The 13,442-nt window shown below is 57.2% G+C and overlaps 1 long non-coding RNA gene across 1 annotated transcript; it reads left to right on the top strand.

Moving 5' to 3' along the window:
* Positions 1-7,983: 7,983 nt before the first annotated feature.
* On the top strand, positions 7,984-12,572 carry LOC138921275 (uncharacterized). The gene is made up of 3 exons (XR_011433722.1): positions 7,984-8,092; positions 11,711-11,775; positions 12,329-12,572. It is a non-coding gene; the product is annotated as an uncharacterized lncRNA (long non-coding RNA).
* The last annotated feature ends 870 nt before the right edge of the window (positions 12,573-13,442 follow it).

Here is a 13,442-nt window from a genome sequence, read left to right as displayed (position 1 = left end):
CAGGGGGTGCGCTGTGGGCTGCCTCTCACTGCTGTTTCAGGGTGGGCGGGGTCCTGGAGGACCTCTGGGTGGGTGGGCTGAAGGAGCCACTTGGAGGCAGCGGTCCCCTGGGGCAGCTGCGTGGGTGAGGGCCCCCAGAGGCGTTGGGCCTCCTCAAAGCTGGTGCCTGGCAGCCTGGGGTGGGAGTGGCACCCACCTTCCGACTGACTGCCAGGGCCCTGACCCTGCAGACTCGAGGCTGCCGGCAGACGCTGGGGCCTGAGCCCAGAGGCCCCACTCCACCGATCTGCATGGCCTTGGCGGGGCACTGCTCCAAGCTTGAAGGCGTTTTGCGTCCTGGCCAGTGTAGACAGTGTGCATCATGTGGCTCACGGCTCTTGGGTCCTCGCCTCTGTCCCCCCAGGCCTGAGTCTGCCACGTGGTGCCACCCCTTCCCCAGCCCTGTGGGCTGGTCTCAGGGTCTCCCCGCAGCAGCCAGGGGTCCCCTTGGGTGTGTGTCCAAGCTTCCTGGGTCAGGAAAGAGCAGGGCCCCGCTTCACCTTTTCCCTGGAAGCCAGCACCTGCAGCACGTCGCTGAGGCCGCACTAGCGCACCCTACGGACCCCAGGCTGGGGAGATTGTCCACGTGGCACACCCCACACACTTGCGGGAACAGGTCTCGCTGGCCACATCTGCAGTCGCAGGACCCCTGGAGGAGCTCCCAGGGGGTGGGCAGCTCAGGCCCCAAGCGTGACCCTTGGGCCTCCCGTGTCCAGAACCCAGATTCCTGGTGGGTGGGAGCGGCTGCCCCACTACAGGACTCCAGGGCAGTGGGCGTGGCCGAGGCTCCGATTGACACCCTACCCCCCATTCTGTTTTCTTGGTGATGAAGCCTTTTGGAATAGTAACTACAACTCCCAGGCTCCCTTGCAGCCAGGTGAGGCCAGGAGACCAGACCAGTGGGAAGTAATTGGGAGGGTCACTTCCAGGAAATGTTCTCTGAGCCGGGAGGAGTGCTTTTCCTTACTCTTTCTTCCTTTCTGCTGGCTGGAATGTAGACGGGGATGGAGCTGGAGCAGTCATTTTGGACTATGTGGAGAATGGTAGGAGCAAGATAGACAAAGCCTGGGTCTCCGATGCCTACACAGAGCTTTCTTACCAGTCCTGAACAATTATTTATGTGATAGAAACACACATTTATACTCTTTTAAAGCCATAATTATTTTTCTTTACAGCAGGTAAATTTCAAATGGGTCAAAAATGAAATAATTAAAATTCCAGAACAAAATCATGAAGTGGTTATTTATAACCATGGAGTGGGGATGATCTTTTAAAATATGACTCAACCTCCAGAAACCATAAAAGAAAATATTAATATATTTAACAGTGTAAAATTTAAAAATCTGTGCATGCATGGCCAAAAAACATCTCTCACAATGTCAAAAGACCAATTAAGAAGAATATTTGCAACTCACACCCCAGAAAAAGGGCTCATTTCCTTACAATATAAAAGTTCTACAAGTCTTTTTTTTTTTTTTTTGGTGAGGAAGATTGTCACTGAGCTAACATCTGTGCCAATCTTCCTCTATTTCATGTGGGACGCCACAGCATGGCTAGATGAGTGGTGTGTAGGTCCGCGCCTGGGATCCAAACCCACGATGCTAGGCCGTTGAAGCAGAGCATGGCAACTTAACTACTGTGCCACCAGGCTGGCCCCCCATGAGTCTTTTTCTTTTAGGCAGATTAGCCCTGAGCTAACATCTGCCACCAATCCTCTTTTTGCTGAGGAAGACTGGCCCTAAGCTAACATCTGTGCCCATCTTCCTCTATTTTTTATGTGGGACACCTGCCACAGCATGGCTTGACGAGTGGTGTGTAGGTCCATGCCTGGATTCGAACTGGTGAACCCCGGGCCACAGAAGTGGAGGGTGAGAACTTAATTAACCGCTGTGCGACTGGGCCAGCCCCCAACGAGTCAGTTTTGAAAAGACCACCGATAGGACAGAAAAAAGGGAGAACTGTGGACTCATACAGAAAAGTAAATACAAAGGGCTGTAAACATTAAAAAATGCTCAGCCTCGCTTGTAGTAATGGAAATGCAAGTTAAAACCGCACCGAGAGGCCGTGTTTAAACTGTAGGGCAAGCAAAGAAACGAAAGCATGGGAGGCATTCAAGCGAGGGCAGGGGAGCCTCTGGACATGATGGCGGGCGTGTGCTGAAAGGCTCCCTCTGCGAGGACCAGCACCTGCATCTGTCAAGCACCATTTGATCCAGTAATTCGACTCCTGGGCATTTATCCTACAGATTGATTGTCATCAATGCGAAATGATTCTGTGTAAGGCTGCAGCATTTGGTAAAAGTGACGGAAACAATCTAAATGTTCATCCAAAGGGGACTGCTAACTAATCAAGGCACACCCACACGATGGGTCCCTAGGCAGCTGTTGAAAACAGTGAGGAAGCACTTTATACACTGAGGTGGAAAGGTCTTCAAAATCAAGTGTAAAAAAGCATAGAAGAGTGGGTGCTGTGTGCTGCCATTTGTGTGAAAAAGGGGACTTGATTGTGTTTGCAACCAGTATTTCAGGAAGGGTGCGCAGAAAATGTGTAACTACGGTTGTCCGTGAGGAGGGGAGCAGGATGCTGGGGTGCTGCACGCCCTTTTATACGTTTCGCATTTTCAGTCGTGTGAATGTCACACCTTCCCCAGTTCTGCCAGGAATGCCTTACGGCTCCTTCACCAGCCACCGTGGTGGCATCGTGCACAGTCTCGCACGCTCACCGTTTCTGACTGCTGCAGTTGTGTCTGTGCGATGAGGCCCAACCAGAGGGAGTGCCAGGTATCATTTGTCACCTGTTGGCTCCAAATCCACCCTCCTTTGGCCTGCTTTGTGGTGGGGGGCTGGACCTTGTGCACAGAGGGCGCTGGAGGGACGCCGCAAGGCCAAGTGGAGGAAGGGCTTGCCGCCTTCTTCAGTGTTCTGTTTGGCACATGGGGATCACCTGGTGGCGATCAGCTCAATGGCCTTATGGTTCAGCCTCAGCTGTGGCCTCTGCAAGTTTCCCTGCCCCCGTGAGCTTGTGCACCCGGCAGACAGCGCAGGGCATCGAGTGGGAGGAGCCCCTCTGAGCTTCCTCATTCCCTCAGCTTGGGGGGGTGCCTGTTTCCAAGGTTACCACTTATTTACCTGAGGGTCCGCAGTGCCCCTTTTGGTGATCATTCACTGTTTACTAGTTAACTGTTACATTTTCCTGTCCAAATTTCTGGTGTGGTTCCCGTCTGCTGGCTGAGCTCCGGCAGACAGGGAACTGGTCCCAGGAAACAGCCCCTTCCACATGGGTTTTGGGGATTGGCTTGGTCATGACCTCAGGGGTGAGCAGTGTTGAGCTCCTGGTCAGTGGGGAACGGGGTGTGGGAATCCGTGGCCTGTGGCTGCATCACAGTTCTCACCTGCAGTTGGTCATCAGCACAAGCCATGGGAGGTGCAGGCCGTGGGAGCCCTGGGGCTGCTGCACTTGGCCGTGAGGGGGGTCCTGATGCAGACAGGGCTGTAGTGGGATGGGTTTCCCTGAATGGCTGACAGACAGAGAATGTCAAGACCGGTTCTTTTAACCCTCAGCATGTCTCGATCTGAAACCAGGGAGCCCCCAGGACGGCACTGAGACCATCTGTTTCCTGCAGCTATGGGGCTGATGTGGCTGCGACTCAAACACAGTCACACCATTCAGGTTGCAGAATTACAACTGCAACCACGGCCTGGCAGGTTTCTGTTGTGAAAGGAAGACTCAGGACCTTGACTTCTTTTTTTTTTTTTTGAAAGATTTTATTTTTTCCTTTTTCTCCCCAAAGCCTCCCCGTACATAGTTGTATATTCTTCGTTGTGGGTCCTTCTAGTTGTGGCATGTGGGACGCTGCCTCAGTGTGGTTTGATGAGCAGTGCCATGTCCGCGCCCAGGATTCGAACCAATGAAACACTGGGCCGCCTGCAGTGGAGCACGCGAACTTAACCACTCGGCCACGGGGCCAGCCCCATGGACCTTGACTTCTTGAGTCATTCTGAGCCTCCCTGACTTGCCCTCCGGCATGTGAGGAGACCCATCTTCCTCTGCGGGGAAGCCTCTGATCTGTAGGCTGTGGAAGGTGTTCTGCTGGCCATGGTAGCGCTGGTCAGCGTGCTGCTGGGGAGGTGTCCTGCCTGCTCCCAAGCCCGGCTCCCTACTGTGGCTGGACCGCCTGCCTGGCTCCTAACGTGCAGTGGAGGCTGGAGGGGTCCTGGCACTATGGGGAGGCCTGCTGGGGCCAGGCATGAGGAGGAGTTCTTGAGGGAGAGCAGCAAAGACAGGAGGAGGGGCGTGCAGTGCTCGGGCCGTTCTTGGAGGGGTCCTCTGAGCTCCCTGCTGTGCGGGGAAAAGGCTGGAGGCTCCAGGGGGTGGCAAACGATGGGGGCAATGGATGCAGTAGAAGGGTTGGGTTTGAAGATCTTCGGAAGCAGAGCCCTGGGGCCCTGCAGACAGCTTGGCTGAGGGGGCGGAGGGGCGCTGTGGCGCAGGTGTGTGTGGGTCTGTTCCCGGAGGGGATTCAAGGAGACCCAGGGTCCCACTGGGGCTGTGAGAGTGAGATCCTGCTTAGCTCCCAGGTGATGCTGAGCGGGCAGCTGCAGGAGGGTGGGTTTCAGCTGAGCTCACCTCCAAGGCCCCACCTTTCCTGCTGTCCCTCCATTTCTTCCCTTCTCAGACCATCCCCTGTGTGAAACAGGTCCAGCATCCTGGAGCCCTCCGGGTGTCAGCTTGGCTGATTCCAGGCCTCGGCCCCACTGCTCCTCCCTCCTGCCCAAACCTGGGCACCTCCTCCAGGAAGCCTCCAGCTCTCGATGACCATGCTCTTCCAGATGGAGTGCCAGGGCAGGACCGTGAGTGTGTGCTGTGCTGGCTTCTGTCCCAGCTACGCTCTGGGGCCACACGTTGCCTGCTGTGGTTCCCTGGCCTGGCTGACCCCAAACCAGACACCAGCAGGAAGCCAGTGCTCAAAGCAGGAGTTTGCTGTGGATGCAGAAATCCAGGGACAGCAGCTCCTTGGGAAAGCTGAGAGCCCCAGGGAGGCCCTCGACGGACGATAGCAGATGACAGGTGACTGACAGCTGATGAAACTGCAGAAACGCTGCCCTGGGGCAGCAGGTACTGGGGACCTGGCAGGCCTATGAGGCGGTGGAGGCCTAGATGCTTCCGTCGTCCACAGGGAGTGTGTCCAGAGGGCCTGGAGGGGACCAGGAGAGGATCCTTCCTGGTGGCTGGTGGGGGTGCAGCCTGGGGTCCTGAGGTGCTGCCCGCCCAGTGGTGCCATTTTCGTGTGAAAAGGACAGGGCATGCCGAGTGGACAGACATGTCCCACCTGCTGCCAGGCAGCAGGGGCCACAGGGAATCGGCCTTGGGCAGAGGGTCGCTGGGCTGGTGCTGGCCAGGCCTCAGTCAACCTCAGGGGCTCCCTTCGTGGGCGCATCACGTTGCCTCCCCCATTCTCTTGAGGCCGAAGGAGAAGAGCAGGGCTGCTATCCCAGCTGGTTCTAACCCGGAAGCTCACTTTAAAAATGCCTAATTTCAGTAAAAACCAACCTGATGTGTCTCACAGTCACAGCACTCGATTCCCTCTGAGTTGGGAGGCTCAGTGAGGGAATAATTTCATGGTTATCTCCATCGGTTTACATACAAGACTCGCATTTAAAAAAAATGCTTTGATATCCTGGAGGGGTTATTTTATATAGTCTTAAAAAATGATATTGCAAGATATTGAAAATTAAAAATTCATCAGTGCTCCAACACTCTGTCTGTACCTCACTGAGACTCAAGCGTGATTTCTCAGGTTGGGGGCCTGGTCCTGGGTCTTTGCTGCGGATGGTGGAGAAACTACTGAGACCAGGGGCTCCCTCAGGAGATCCACCTGTGGGAGGATGTGTGGACCAGCCTGGCCACCTGGGGGCAGGTGCTGGCCTCCCATGTCCAGGGAGACAGAGCGATGCTGGCACCACTGAATAGGAGGCGAGGCCCTGGGCTGCAGGCTGCCAGCACTGGCTGTTGTAGCCCAGCTGTGTGGACAAACATGGGGGCCAAGTTGTGCACTTAATATCTTCTCATCTACTTTTAGTGGGGTTCTGTTATCTTATTACAGTATTTCTCCTGTTGCAAATGAAATGCATCTCTTGTCGAACCAGCTCCAGACTTTGATGTTGGCCCAGCAGAGGGGGCTCTCACCCTGAAGCACCTGGACCCTCCAGTGCCCACTCCTCCCTGGGCCCACCCACCCAGCAGGGATCCCCCAGGTGGAGGGGGAGAGAGGTCTGAGGGCTCAGTGTGGATGGCCAGGCCCCTGGACAATAGTCACTGCGGCTGGGTCCAGGGTGGTGGGGGACAGTGTACAAAGGCTCCCAGGCCAGGGGGGTGGAGGCTGAGGCCCCGCTGTTGTTGCTTATAAAACAGCCCAAGTTCAGAAGCGGCGGCTGTGGTCCCCCCGACCTTCCTCCTCCTCCTCCTCTGCCTCCAGGCTCACTCTGTGACCCCAAGCCTCGCGACCTGTCCCTGTGGTGGGTGGGGGGCCTCAGTCAGGTGACTGACAACGTCTGAGGCCAGGCTGGGGGCCCGTGCTGGCGGCTCGGCCCCCAGAGTCAGGCCGGGCATCCGAGGTGCCTCCAAACCGACCCTCAATTCAGCGGGGAAAGACGACTGAAGCCAGAGTCTGGGGTTTGTGTCCACCTGAGGCCTGAATTTCTGTGTGATGAATGGACAGCAGTCGCAGAGACATATGCAAATACACTCACGTCTATGCTAATCAAGTATTTACGCCAACGACTGTGTCTGTGGCGAGGATGTGCATTAACGAGTGACCGTGAGCTTGGGGCTTGGCTCTGAGCGTCTGCTCTGCTCCGAGGGTGGTGCTGTGGCTGACAGGCCGGGGGTGGGGGCTGCCACTGCTGTGCTCAGCCCTGTTTACCCCTAGAATGGACCCTCCGAACCCCAGCTGGTACCACTGAGGAGGAGCAGCCCTGGCCCTCCGGCCCCGCCTGTGACTGCTGGGCAGGAGCATCGTCTCCCGGTTTATGAAAGACCCTGCATCAAATGTGAACATGAGCTTCTGCCCATAAATCATACACACGACCTGTTGGCTGTGGCTGTTACAGCCGAGTGTCCTCAGAGAGACAGCAGATTTGTTGTAATTTATACATAGCAGATGCTTCGATTTCACTGACACATTGAGTAAACCACTGCCTTGCACTGGGGTGGTTTTGGGGCTCCCTCTGGGCTTTGTGAATTGGAGCCTGTGAAGTGCCTCTGAGCCGTGGGGTGTGGCCAGCAGAGCTGGGGGTCCTTGTGGCGGGGGTTGGTGTGGAGATGCCAGTGGACTCGAGGGGCTTGGCGCTGTGGACTCGGGGTGCTGTAGCTGGCTCCTCGCAATCTGCTTCCCGCTCCAGCACCAGGAGCCCCTCATGCACATGTGGTAGACACCCTGGCCCCCTTGTGCCCGTGGCCAGACTCAGGCCCCAGGTGTGCTCACCAGCCCCAGTCAGCTTGGGAGGCGGGCCTGGAAGAGGCCTGAGCAGGCCCTGGTTGGGGCTCAGGCCATTCAGGGGTTTTGGGATTCAGGTGCTGGGCTATGATCTAGAATAGGCAGCGGGTGCCCAACGCTGGTGACTTAACCCTTTGCCGCCTGTACCCAGCCCGGAGGGCTGCCCGAGTTTGCTCAGGGGGTGGGTGCTGTGATGCGGGATTCAGGGACACGCTCGGCCCACAGAACCTGAACCCCTGGGGCCAGCTGGGAGCTGTCCTCACTTTCCTCTAACGGCACTTGTAGGGCGCTAACTGTTGAAGCTGTTCGTATTATTATCCCCATTTCCAAAGGAGAACTCGGGGGAGCTTGGAGGGTGATGTTACTTGATCAGGGGTGCAAGGGAGCGTGCCAGCAAATCGGAAGTCAGGGTGTTTGTGACCTCATCTCAGAAGGGACATTCATCACTTGGGCATACTCTCTTGGTTAGAAGTGAGGCACCAGGTCCAGCCCCGCTCAGGGGAGGGGTTACTCAGGGCCGGGACCCCGGGGGCCACCCCAGCGGCCACTCCCACAACCGTACGTGTATTAACTCACCTTCTAAAACTGAGTTCAAACCTTTCCTCTGAAAGGCTTTAGAATCGTTGGGGTTAATGCCTAGAAACCTCATAGTTTTTGTGACTATCATGGACAGCATCTTATTTCTATTACGTTTCCTAGCTCTAGAGAAACGCTAGACTTTCCTAAGTTGGTATTGAATTTAGGACCCTTCTGCACTTTTATTTGTTCTGACAGTTAATGGATCCTGCTGGGTTTTCTGCATAAATCGCCACTCACCTGCATGTGACGGGAGGGACGCCTTTCCTTCTGAATTTGTTCTTCATTTACTTCTTTTTCTTTTTTGACCCAGCATGGGCCGCTTCCTCCAGTGCCATGTGCCCCCACGTCTTGACAGCTCTGCAGTCAAAGCTGAGAGAGGCCTCGTCAGCCTGAGGACGCCTCCTCTGGAGGGTCCTCTCCCGTCAGTGAACCCCTATGCATGCTGCGAATCCCCCCACAGCAGCAGGTCCCATTTGCTGAGCACTGACTCGAGGGCTTTTGGTGTGACAGTCTCAGGGGTGTGTCCGAGGAGAAGCCCCCATCCATGCCCTCAAGGACTCCCGATCATGAGGGGTCAGGAGGGGAAGACGGATAGGGACCGGCACAGCCCAACGGTGTGCACAGTGCTGGCAGAGCAGCTGGGTAGCCGTCAGGAGGGAGACGAGCTGTCTTGGAGGTGCTAGGGGCACCACCACTGTCCCCCTGACCTGAGAAAAAGAGGGATTTTCTCTGTCCCTCTGGGGGGTGACTGACACTGTCTCCTCTCCTTCAGAGAGACAGTCCGGGTCTGGGGCAGCTGGGCTGTCAGTAACCCTGCTGGTCACTCACCCCAGCTCCTCCTCTGCTCCTGCCCACCTGCAACGCCCTCTCCAGGTCCCTGCCCAGACCCTATGTTTTTCTCTCCTGAACTTTGTCCAAGATTCACATGCCCCAGTGGAACCCCCTTGGGGCAGTTCCCCAGCCCGGCCTCATTGGCTCAGGGTCCCTCGCTGTCTCTCGTCTTCTCCCTTCAACCTCCACCTCTGGCCCTTTCTCAAGCCTGCATCCTGAGGCTCCGTTCCTCAACCCCAACCATCCTCTCACTCATTCCTTCACACATCCACCTGGTCCAGATGGTTCCTGGAACCTACTAGTCATCAGGCTCTGTGTCAGGATAAGAGATGGGGGAGGACAAGAGATGAGAATGCACTGCTCCCTCCCAGGCAGGAGCTGGGCAAGAATCAAAACCAAAGATGAAAGAACCACAAGTGTGCTGGGCGTGCTGCCTGGAGGAGGGCATCTTACAGCACACCCAGGAGGGGGGAGCTCCTGGGTGGACGCCAGGAATGGATCAGGAGGTGGACTGGCCAGACGGGACAGAATGGGGCTAGGTTGGAGGAGCCACTCAGAGAAGGCAGGCAGGGCCGGAAGGCCACCTGGACAGGTGGGTGGGGCTCCATACCGGCCAGGGCTGTTGTGCATTGGGAGGAATTGAAGCAGAGGCCATGACGTGGCCAGACTGAGCCGTAGAAGGGGCATCCAGCCGCAGCAGTGGACGGAGTCCTGCCCCCATGGGCTTCCAGGGCAGAGGGGGCTCAGAAAAGACCACACAGGAACTTCATGAAGGGGAGAAGCTGGCAAGGGAGTGGGGCGGTGAGGGCAGGCTCCTCTGCTGAGGGGACCCCTGAGAGATGCGAGAACCCTCCACGAGCCACCTGCACAAAGGGGGCCGTGTCCTGGGGAGAGGCAGGGCCGGCGTCTGAGGCCTGCACAGAAGGGCTCACGCTTGGTTAACGCTCTACTGTTGCCTCTTGAAATTCTTCATAGGTTTTGAACATGGGGCCTTTTCATTTTGCACCGGGTTCTGCAAATTGTGCGGCCGGTCCTGGGTCGAGGGGAGGCAGGTGAAGGGACTGGGGCAGGAATGTGCTCGGAGCACTCAGCAAGGGGCGCTGGCTGGTGCAAAGTGAGGAGGGGGAGGTGCTGGTGGGTGGGGGTTATACTGTGAGCCCTGGGTCGTCACTCGATGGGCTCTGAGCTGGGTGACACCATCTGAGTTATGGTGGCCTGGAGGCCGTGAAGAGACAGCTCCAAAGGGCAAGGGGGTGTTGCTGTCCTGCAAGGTGGAGACAGTAGGCGGGGCCAGGGCAGAGGTAGGCAGGGCGGGGGACCGGCTGAGAGGTGGGGCTGGCCCAGCGTGCTCAGGTGGACCCCACAGGTTTGTGACAGATGTGCTGAAGGGTGGGACGTGGTGAGCGAGGGAAGCGGGGTGGGCCGTCGGCCGAGATGAGGGTCCCGGGGGTGTTGGGCTGGGCTCCATGGCTGGTTTTGGATGTGAGGCTCTGGTGTGCTTCAGACTTCCCAGTGGAGGTGAAAAGCTGGAGAGAGCGGGAGACGGGGGGACAGGGTGAGACTCAGAGCAGAAATTCTCCGGAATGTCCCTGGCGAGTGAGTGTGTTCAGAGTAGAGGGGTCTGGGGTCTGGGCCCATGGAGGGGGGAGGGGGCACGAGGAAGAGCCAGAGAACAAGGCTTCCTGGAGAAGTGGAGAAGCTTCTAGAAGGAAGGGGGACAACAGAAAGAGTCAGAGGCTGGGCGACCTGGAGACCACTGGGCCCCTGGGAGGATGGTCTTGGTGCAGGTGGAGGGGTGGAGCCCACCCCCAGGAGCTGGGTTGGAAAGGGGTCAGCAGCTGGAGGTCTGGAGGTCTGTGTTTTTAAGATGGGAGAAGTTACAGGATGCTCTTAGGCTGGTGGGAATGACCCCACAGAGAGGGGAGGTTGCATCGTTTAAGCGGCGAGGAGGGGGTGACCCTGTGGAGAGCAGGGGGCTTGTACACAGGGCTGGTGATGGTGGAGCAGTGGCCCCTGTCCTGGGGGGAGCGACACACAGGGGCCGTGGGTGGTGAGGAGGTCTTTTCTGAAGGGAGATGTGAAGCAGGGTGGGCTCCACTGTGTGTGGACCTGTGAGACCCCCTGCAGGGACCCCTGAGACCCTGCTCTCGTTTCTGTTTCAGAGAGTCCGTCCTTCCCTGGGTGGGGGAGGTGGAACCACTGTATGTAGTCTGGCTTGTAGTCAAGGAAGGGAGAGGCTGGGGGGTGGGAGGATGTGGTGGTCAGACACAGATGCTGCCCCAGGGGCCCCACTGGGAATTGGGCTCCACCGCTGACTGGTGGGGATCCTGGGCTCTGCCTGCAGATGCCTCCCCAGGTGCAAGAGCCTTCACTGGCTGTCCCAGCATGCCAGGGGCCGTCCCCAATTCCTGCCACCTGTTCATGGGGTGGGGGAGGGATGCTCCCTGTGGCCCTGGGCTAGCCTCGTCGTTAATGATAATATTTTCCTAACACCCCTCTACCCCGCCACCGAGCCTCCAGGACAGACTGCCTACTTGCTTACCAAAGAAAAACCAAAATTTTCAGAAAGAGGCATTGCAGGTATCAGATCCAGAGTTAATGGCCAGGTCTAAGTGGTTGAGGCAGGAGCTGCGAGTCGGACACCGTGGTGCAGGACAGGCTCCTGAAGCCAGGAGTCCTTTCCAGCAGTCCTCCATGCCATGCTTCCCCTGGGCCTTTGACGTGTCCTTGGGAAGCTGCCTTCACTCATCCCACCTCTGACGGCAGGTACCCTGAACGGCGGAAGTGGGAGAAAAACACTCCGTTGTGAAAAGGAAGTGCTCTTGCACAAGGTGATTCTTTGCTGGCTGCACTGAATCCAAGTGCAGGGTTGGAGGGGACCCGTGGTGAGGGGAAGTCTCGTGCAGAGAGACACTAGAACAGGCCACATGTATCAACAACTCATTGGGCAGGCCCCCGTTGGATGCCCCCAGGGATGTGCGGCCGAGAGCCACAGGACTGCAGGTCCCTCAGACCACTCCCTTGTCTTGCTTGGGGGCTAAGAGGCCCCACCCCTGCACCAGGGGCACGCATGCGCTCTGGGAGCTGGGCCTTCCGTGGGCGGCCAGGGCCCCTCCTGCCAGCGATGTCCGCTGTGTGACCTGGAGAGGGATGGGATTGCAGGGCAGGGTGGAAGGGGTGATGGGGGCCACCCCCAGGCCTGCTCTCTGAGGGAACCGTGCAGGGAGCAGGCGGGAGGCCAGGCCCGCTCGGGATGCCCCTCCAGGCTCCTGGCAATTTGGGAAATTGGATTGTGAATGATGAGGTTCAGCTGGGTTACTCCTGGTAGATCCTGTCAAGTTAATTGAAAGTAAAACACATGATATTTTCTTGTGATGAGCAAAGGCAGTTTAGCTGGGATGATCAGCAGTGGGTCCGGAGGAGCTTGGAGACCATGGAAGGAAAACAGGAGTGTGAAGGCATTCGAGAACGATGGTTGTTCTCCCCAAACCGTGGGCGTTTGGATGCAGTGATATCCCGAGCTTCCGGGTCCTGCAGGCTCAGCTGGCCAACGAGCCCCTGACCTCGAACAGCACGATTCTCGATTTCACTGTCATCATCTCTTAATTAAATCATGTTATTGGGGGCATTTGTTTTCACTCTTATACTGACTGTCCCCAGGATGTTGGACTGGGACCTGGGAGCTGGGGCTGGGGGAGCCATGCACTGCAGCCTTGCAGGACCCCCACAGGCCCTGCTGACCACCCATGCCCATTGCTCTGCTCTCAGGGATGGCCCTGACCCATTTCCATGCCCCTCCTTCCCATGAGCTCTCAGAAATGAGCCTGGCTCCCACTTGCAGTGGCTCTTGGTGCTGTGGGAGTGGAGCAGCTGGTGATGCCTCCCAAGGTGGCGACCAGGTTGTCATCAGGACTCCAGGGCATTAGAACCCTGGCCACGAGACCAGCTGCGTGAGCTGTCCTGTGAGTCGTCCATGGCTGTGAAACGAAACTGCCACAAAGGTAGCAGCTCAGACAACGTGTGTTTATTATCTCATGGTTTCTTGGACAGGGGTCCAGGCACACTGGCTGGATCCGCTGCTCAGGTCTCATGTGGCTGCAGTCCAGGTGGCAGCCGGGCTGCGGGCTCACTGGGAGCTGGGCTGGCATAGGATCGGCTTCTGCGCTCACTCAAGTTGTTGGCACTGTTCAGTTTCTTTCAGTTGTAGGACTGTGGTCTCAGTTTCTTGCTGGCTGTTGGCCAGTGTCTGCCCTTGGGCTCCCACGTGTGGTAGTCCCCAACATGGCTGCTTTGCTCCCTCAGCAAAGGAGCGAGAGATCCAGCAAGATGGGGTTACAGTCCAATGTAATATAGTCTGTGTCACACAGACTTGCACACAGTCATGGACACTCATCTCTCTTATCACATTCTCTTGGTTAGAAGCAAGTCATAGGTCCTGCTCACCAATTGCTGGGAGGGGGCCACCCAAAGCTTTGGACACCAGGATGTGGGGGGCAAG

The sequence above is a fragment of the Equus caballus genome, chromosome 28, assembly GCF_041296265.1.
Source record: "Equus caballus isolate H_3958 breed thoroughbred chromosome 28, TB-T2T, whole genome shotgun sequence".
In the NCBI taxonomy this organism is placed as follows: Eukaryota; Metazoa; Chordata; class Mammalia; order Perissodactyla; family Equidae; genus Equus; species Equus caballus.
Note: the sequence above shows the minus strand (reverse complement) of the source record. Positions and strands in the feature narration are given on the sequence as shown.